The 8,158-nt window shown below is 44.8% G+C and overlaps 1 protein-coding gene across 1 annotated transcript in view; it reads right to left on the bottom strand.

Annotated features, from left to right (window-relative positions):
* The window catches only part of LIX1 (limb and CNS expressed 1), a 37,852-nt gene that overhangs the window by 17,377 nt on the left and 12,317 nt on the right, over positions 1–8,158 (bottom strand). The window lies entirely within an intron of this gene.

Raw genomic sequence — 8,158 nt, 5'->3', positions numbered from 1 at the left:
GTCCTAGGCCACATAGGGCTTTATTATGTACTCTTTCATAATATGTTCTTCAGACCTTTGCTTCTACCTGACATGCTATTTGGGCAACGGGGTTGCCTTTGCATCTTTCGCCATTTTTTTGTTCCAAAGAGCTTACATGCATCTTAAAACTTTTGCTGTAAACTTCTGGGATCACCCTGAGCTAAAATAAATAAGCCCCCAGGATGCTTTTGTTCTGGGATGCTACTTGCCCAATTTGCCTCAGTATTTGCCAGAGCTTTCCTTCGTATGTCAAGCTTGGCTCAGTGCCTGCAGTGAATGGCATGGCTTGGGAGAAGCCAATCCAAAATCAGTTATGGGATCACTTTGCAGCACTCTGTGCCATTAGGGAGAAATGGAGGGGAAAACTAAGCCTTCTAATTTCTGCAAGGAGAAATGAAGAATGAAAGACCGCAGAAGTGAACTTGTTAGTGCACAAGTTATTATGGGAGTAGATTTGGCAGGAGATATTTTATCAAATGCACACACGTTGAGTAAACAAGCAAAGTAAGAATTTGCTCTCTGGTTTTGAGTGCTTATTTCTCCTCTTCTGTGAGGCCCAGGAAAAAGAAAGATTGGTATGGGGGAGAAGGCAGATAGGTGCACAAACTGAAATAATAATAAAAAACCCCAAACCCCATTATCCTTCTGTGTGGTCTGTGGTCACAATCAAGCCATTGGTTTGCCGCTGAGTTTCCAAGCATATCCTTCAAGCGGCATTTTAAATTCTGAAGAATAGTTTAAGAGGCAGATTTTTAAATGTGAGGAGAAGAACTGCTGACAGGCTCATCACACATAACCCTCCAATGTAAATTCACACTTTTTAGCTAGTGCTGCTATGCTAGGATAAACATTGCCTACATCACCCAAATCCACTAGAACTGAAGGAGAATTAGCTGGTGCTTAGAGAAGCTGTTGCACAGCAAATGCGGTTTCTCCCAACTCCCTTTTTAAAAAACACACAACTCAGACAATCTGGATACTTCTCTGTAGAATCTGAAGGATTCTGAGCGAGCTCTGACAGGATCCTCCTTTTAACTTAACGCCAGCACCTTTTCTGCGAGTTCAGCGTAAGTTATACAGACCGCCGGAATGTTTCTTTCTGTGTTGCTATTAAATTGCTATTCTGATAGACATTCTGATTTGGAAATGCACATGGTATTGGCAAGGTAAACTGATGGAGCATAGAGAGCTTTCTCATGCAAACTTCCCTCCAAACACATCAGCTGGTTGGAGAACCACACCATAAAATCTGGAGAAGTGAAATGCCTGAATGACGGCTGCTTTTCAGTTTCCATGTAAGATCAAAATTGGTAGGTTCCTATTAAAATGAAAACCAAATTTACTTTCTCTTCCATCTTTATGCACAGCATCCACCAGTGTCCCAAATTTCATCCTACCCTGAATTTTGAAGTAATCTTTTGCTTCCATACTGGCCAAACTACCAACACCCACCCCCCTGCAAATCTCTGGGAGGAAATACTTCTGTTTACCTGCCTGGTGGTATGTACACAACTGGGGTGGCCCTGGTTGTGCCTCCCACAACTGCCCCCCTCCGAAGCCTTGCTTACCAAGGTCTCAGTTTTGGATCCAACATTGCAGCCATGAGAGAGACGGAACCCACTTTGAGTGTAATGCTTTGAACAGCCTCAAGTTGTTTGTAAAGGTAAAGGGTAAAGGGACCCCTGACCATTAGGTCCAGTCATGGCTGACTCTGGGGTTGCGGCGCTCATCTCGCTTTATTGGCCGAGGGAGCTCGCGTACAGCTTCCAGGTCATGTGGCCAGCATGACTAAGCCGCTTCTGGCGAACCAGAGCAGTGCACTGAAACACCGTTTACCTTCCCACAGGAGCGGTACCTATTTATCTACTTGCACTTTGATGTGCTTTCGAACTGCTAGGTTGGCAGGAGCTGGGACCAAACAACGGGAGCTCACCCTGTCACAGGGATTTGAACTGCCGACCTTCTGATCAGCAAGTCCTAGGCTCTGTGGTTTAACCCACAGCACCGCCTGCATCGACCCAATAAAAGGAAAAGTTATGTATAAATAAACCATGCATCATAACAACACCACAGCCTCTGCTGTGCCTCATTTCCAAAGGAAACACGAACCCAGGGTAACCTGGAACCCTTGAATCTCACAAGAGGTGTGGAGATTGAGGTGATGTAACAATATGAAGCTGCCTTATCAGAGTCAGAACATTCTTCCATCTAATTCAGTATTACTGCAGAGTTTGGAAACCTGTAGCCCTCCTGATATGGTTGGACTACAACTCCCATCATTCCTGGCCACTGACTATGATGGCTGGGTCTGATAGGAACTGGAGTCTACATAAGGTGGGGAAGGGGGAAGAATAGGTGCCAGTAGACAACCATCAGCATGTATGAAATTCTTCACACGCACAGATCCCAGGAACAATCTGAGGGCATCACAACCAGAAGAGTGTGAATGTATTTGGATTAACTGAAAGAAGGTTTAACCCGAGGATGGAAAAACCAGGCAAATTATGTGGTTAAATGATTTCTAACTCCCCCCTCCCCTCGCTTTTGGCTAAAATTGAAAACTATGTGGTCTGAGTTCTGCAATTTAAAGTCCCTATTTATTTTAATCATTGCAGCAGTTTAAGGATGGAATCTAGAGATTAAAGGAAGGGAATGCAAAATATCACTGGATGGAAACAGAAGGCAGAGACTTGGGGGACAACTGCATGCCTTGTAATAGCCAAGGATGTGGTTTCAGGAAGTTACCTAAGGCTACAATGAAGGAGATGAAAACCATATGCTCATATACTTGAGGTGATGATTCTCCATGCCCAGTGAATTAAAGATCTCTGTAAATCACAATAAACCCAGGTAATGAAATTAGGCTCTTGCCAGGGTGGAAATAAATAATGGCATATTCTATATTAGAAACCCTATTGCATATCTCAGAAGTTTGCAGAGCTTTATATAAAAGGAGTTAAAAGTACCTAGTTTAAACATAGTTTGTACACCATTTCCTTTTGCAGTTTTGGATGACTCTTCAGAAGGCTGAAAGGGGCTAGGTAGTCTTCAAGTGTGGAAGGATGTGTTGCAGGCAAGGAGAAGGAAAACTTAATACAAATGAATAATATTGCAATAACATCCTTGCATTGGGCAATAGTAAAAATGAAACACAGGCCCTTTCCAAAGGTTTATATCAATCACTGGGATTGATAATAGGAACTAGGATATAGATTAGAGTCTGCTGCTGCTTACCTGACATGCGTCTGGTCACAGGAACTGTAATCTGCAGTGAGATACCTCTGTAAATATCTCTTGCAAGATTTGCCTTGTTTTCAGTACACAGATTTATTATTCCATGATAGCTGCACTGTTCTATTTCTCAGGTGAGCAGTGCGTTTGTTTTCAAATCACGATGTTTTTCTAATGCTCAGCAAGATGTCTGAACCTTGTCTATACCGCGAACTGGAGGAAAGCATGGCCCTCACACAGCTAACGGGGGTGGGAGCTAATGGCGACTCGACATTTTATGTGTTTCTGCATTTGGAATGTAATCGCCTACATAAATGGGGAACTGCTTGCAATGCTAAGTGAGGTGGTATTTATACATCACAAGTCCTTGTAGTCTATGCATAGCTGAAACATGTTTCTGGGGCCCCAGCAAGCATTTGCTGGGGGGTGAACCAAGGCACAAAGGCTAGAAGATTCCCCTTACAAGCCCCTTTCCTCAATGTCACATCCAATGATATATCCTGGGAGTCTCCTAATCCTCTGGAGCAGCTTTTGGGGGCACAATATCTCAACTCAGCCTAAATCATATGTTTCTTTGACATCCAGCACAGGTGCGTTCAAACCTTGACAAAGTACAGGGGATTTATCTTTACGAAAGTATTGGTCAAGTGGTGGTTAAGGCATTCCTCCCCCCAGCTTAATCCCCATATGTAAAAAATATATATATTTTTTAAAAAAAGTTATATGGATTCATTTGTTGTTAATTAAAGATGCATTAAACCTATTTCACTATATTTAAATGAATAGTTGGGCAGTGACATTCCTATTGGTAAGAAAAGCAAAAACATCTGCTAGCGTTATGAGTGGGTTGACATCAGAGTTCAACAAAAGGGGAGCCAGAAATTTATCAGATAGGCCTCAAGTTGCCCTGCTTTGCTGCAACTGGAAAGTAAAGTACTGTTTTCATGAATGGCTGTGCTTGTGACATCCTGATACAAAGGACACCAGGAAAATGTGGATATCTTGATGCATACTTCACAAACACTAAGCCTTCATGTAGGCCAGAGGATTGCATTATTCCCTGGCGAGGGTGGGGGTGGGTAGCTCAGCTACTCACCTACCTGTGAAAAATCCATTAAATTTCTGCAAAATTAAAATTGCCCACTGCTTAATACTGAAATTGAGCCACAAACACATCGCTGAGCAATGGGCAAATTGAACAAAAATAAAGATGCCAATATCTCAGCCAAAGTAAACAATAAGTTTAAAGTTATTTTATTCTCTATTCTAGAAGAAGCCAGATAGGGTTTGTGACTAGTAGGCTAAGGAACGAGTCAAATATGGTTGTTGGTTGATTGTGCACTTTTTATTCTGTGAACTTTCTTAAGCTATCTTATAGATCCAAGTTATTAAACTTACCAGGATTTTATGGATGGGAAGCATGCCTCTCAGGTATTCTTGCATGCATCCTAAACTCCGAGCTGTAGGAGACTTCAGGGGCTCCTGTGCATTCAGCACAGAGAGCAAGTCCAGCTTCTGTGTCTAACCAGCTTCCAGCTCCAGAGCGGTCTAGATCATTGTTCTGTTCTACCCAGAATATGACACAGCCTCCAGCAAGGTGAAGGACCCACGTACCTACGGGACTGCCTCTCCTGGTATGCCCCGCAGAGGACCTTATGGTCCACAAATGACAACACTTTGGAGGTCCCAAGCCACAAGGTGGTTAGATTGGTTTCAACTAGGGCCAGGGCCTTTTCATTACTGGCCCCGACTTGGTAGAATGCTCTGTCACAAGAGTCTAGGGCCCTGCGGGACTTGACATCTTTCCGCAGGGCCTGCAAGACAGAGCTGTTTCACCTGGCCTTTGGTTTAGACTCGGTCTGACCCTTATGTTTCCCTCCCCTTATGGTTTTGATCTATGGGCTACTTTTAAACTGAAGCTGCATTTTAAATTGCATTTTAACCTGTATTTTAAATGGGGTTTCCCCCCTTACTATGTTTTTACTGTAATTTTACTAGTGTTAGCTGCCGTGAGCCCAGCTCTGGCCAGGGAGGGTGGGGTATAAATAAAAATTATTATTATTATTATTATTATTATTATTATTATTATGGAGAGATCTATCCCTTCCTAAAAGAGCATCACCAGTCAGCTGTTGTCATGGCAACACATCCATATGTAATCAGCTCTTCAGATATGAAGAAGGATGCATAGCAGGCTCAGCTACTGCCATTAACTTAACAGAGTTAAGCACTTGTCCCTTCTACTAGAAACTCCCGTCTTACATATACAAAATCACAAGCTTGGTAGAAACCCAAAGACATCATCCAACGTCATCCTCTCATCCTCCACCAGTATTGTCATGAACTGGCAGTATGATGGGGAGCAGGAAGAGGACCCTGACAGGGGATGTAGCCAGGACTGGGACGCACCAGGGCAAGCAGGGGTTTGGGAGGTAAGTACTCAAAGGGTGACGGAGGATGGCAAGGGGATGAGGGTCAATGCATAGGAACCAGGGCAGCAGAACCCATCTGAAGAGCCAGAGGGGCCCCTGTTCCCATAAACATGGCAGGCTCTGAGGCATATGGAGCAGCGGGAGTGGGGGCCTAAAGGCTGAGGCAGGCTAGCTGGCTAGGTGGAACTCTCTAGCTCTGGGAGGAGGGGTGTGATTCCTCAGCTGGACTAGGCTCAGAACAGGTGAGGGTCACATGCCTCATCCAGCCCAGATGCTGCAATCTGCATGCAAAGTACCAAAGGGAAGCAGAGCTGAGGGGCTGTGTCTGCTCAGCTGCCCATGTTGATGGATCTTGGCTTGGATACGCCTGGCCCTTTACAGGACTGTGCTTTGAGTTTGACTCTGGACTGTATTCTGACTGCTGGACATCAGACTTGGCTACTTGGATTGACCCTGGACTGTTTCCTGACCTTTGGACTTTGCTCTTTGCTTGTGTGGCTTTAACCCTAGACTTGGACTTTGGACTGACTTTCTGCCAGGGGTTCGGGACAATTCATTTGGAATCTGTATTAAACATTTCCAGTGCTTGATTCCCTACTCTTTGGAAATTCCTCTCTGCAATTGGACCCATCTGCTCCCTTTTGACGATCTTCTGGGAGGGATCAATTTACAAAAGCTTTTGAGGAACCCATCCAAAGAGAAGATGGACTCAATGCTATGTAACTTGCCCAATGTTGTCTCGGACAGCTACCACAACTAGAGCTAAGTTGGTATTGATGCACAAGTATTGATAACTAAGGCTAAACATAATGGATGACCCATATACACAAACAGCATTAAAAGTGCATTATAAGCACTTTTGGAATGCACAAGGGAGACATTTATGTGACATGAGTAATAGAAATGATTGCTTATTGACGTATTTGGAAGTGATGGCAAACCAAAGAGAGCTATTATGCAGCGATGATGGCATATAAGATAGTGAGATGTTTTTTATAAAAAGCATACAGCAAATTCACCGCACCACATTTAACCACAAATTCTCTCTCACATAATATTTTAAGAAGTAAAATAGGGGGGGGGGGACTAACTTTGGCAGCCCAGTCTCACTAGAAGCATTTAAAAATACCTTGCAAGTTCAAGAAATTCTATCCAGTTTGAATTAAATCTGCTCACTGCACTTCTGATAGCTTCCTATGCACCCCAGCCACTGAAGTTAGACAGCCTACATTTCCTCAGATGCTGAAAACTTCCCCAGAAGGGTGGGCAGGATCTGATTTCAGAACTATTTTATCTGTTCTATTTTTATTGCTTTGTACACCGCTATGGTATTTCATAATGTTACAACAGTTTATAAATATTCCAGATAAATAAATATTAAAAACAACATACAGAAGGCCTAGAATGAGTAACTGAAGAAAAACGGCAAGGGGCACAGATTTCAAAAGGGGACTTCTCTTGTTAAGAGTTTTCTGTTGTTTGTAAGAGTGGCATTTTTCTTGAAATAGAATGTAGAATTCTCGCTGCACCCAATATACAGTAACATGGTGTCATGAACTGGCAGTATTTCAGGGAGGAGGAAAAGGAACCTGGTGAGCAGTGCAGCTGGGAGTGGGTCACCCAGGAGCAAAGTGGGGATGGGGAAGGAGAGGTTGAAACAAACAAACAAACAAACAAACAAACAAACAATTTATTATACCCCGCCCATCTGGCCAAGCCTCCCCAGCCACTCTGGGTGGCTTCCAACAGGATATTTAAAAGACAAGAAAACATCAAATATTAAAAACTTCCCTAAACAGGGCTGCCTTCAGATGTCTTCTAAAAGTCAGATAGTTGTTTATTTCCTTGACATCTGATGGGAGGGCATTCGACAGGCAGTGGCGGAGCTTCATGCTCAGGCACCAGGGGGCGGAGAGCAGGTGGGGGTGGGGCTGGTGCATGTCCTGGGGGCGTGGTTTGCCACCTGTAGGGGCGTGGCACCCAGCAGCCGCGATGGCACCCTGCCAGGATCGTGCTGTCAGGGGCGGTGCGTTCCCCCTGCACACTTCTTCCTCTGCCAGTGTCCACAGAGTGGGCGCCACTGCTGAGAAGGCCCTCTGCCTGGTTCCCTGTAACCTTGCTTCTCGCAGTGAGGGAACCTCCAGAAGGCCCTCGGCGCTGGACCTCAGCGCTGGACCTGAGGGCGATCTGGCTGCGACATCTGTCACCCCATTGATCGCCAGGGTTGATTCGGCTGATCTGGCTGGCTACGCGGATGTCCCCTTCCTCCCTCATCGCTCCATGTGCGTCCCTCCCTAAGCTGCGCACTGGGTGGAAGAGGACGACCATCCCAGTAGAAAATATTCACAGGCGACAGAGGATGATGAGGAAGCAGGGGCTAGTGCACAGGAAGCTGAGTAGCGAGACCCTCACTAGAGTCAGAGAGGCCCCCGTCCCCATGAACCCAGCCGGTCCTAAGACATAGGGAACAGTGG

Source organism: Podarcis tiliguerta, assembly GCF_965153285.1.
Source record: "Podarcis tiliguerta genome assembly, chromosome: 11".
In the NCBI taxonomy this organism is placed as follows: domain Eukaryota; kingdom Metazoa; phylum Chordata; class Lepidosauria; order Squamata; family Lacertidae; genus Podarcis; species Podarcis tiliguerta.
This window is presented reverse-complemented; position numbering and strand designations above follow the sequence as displayed.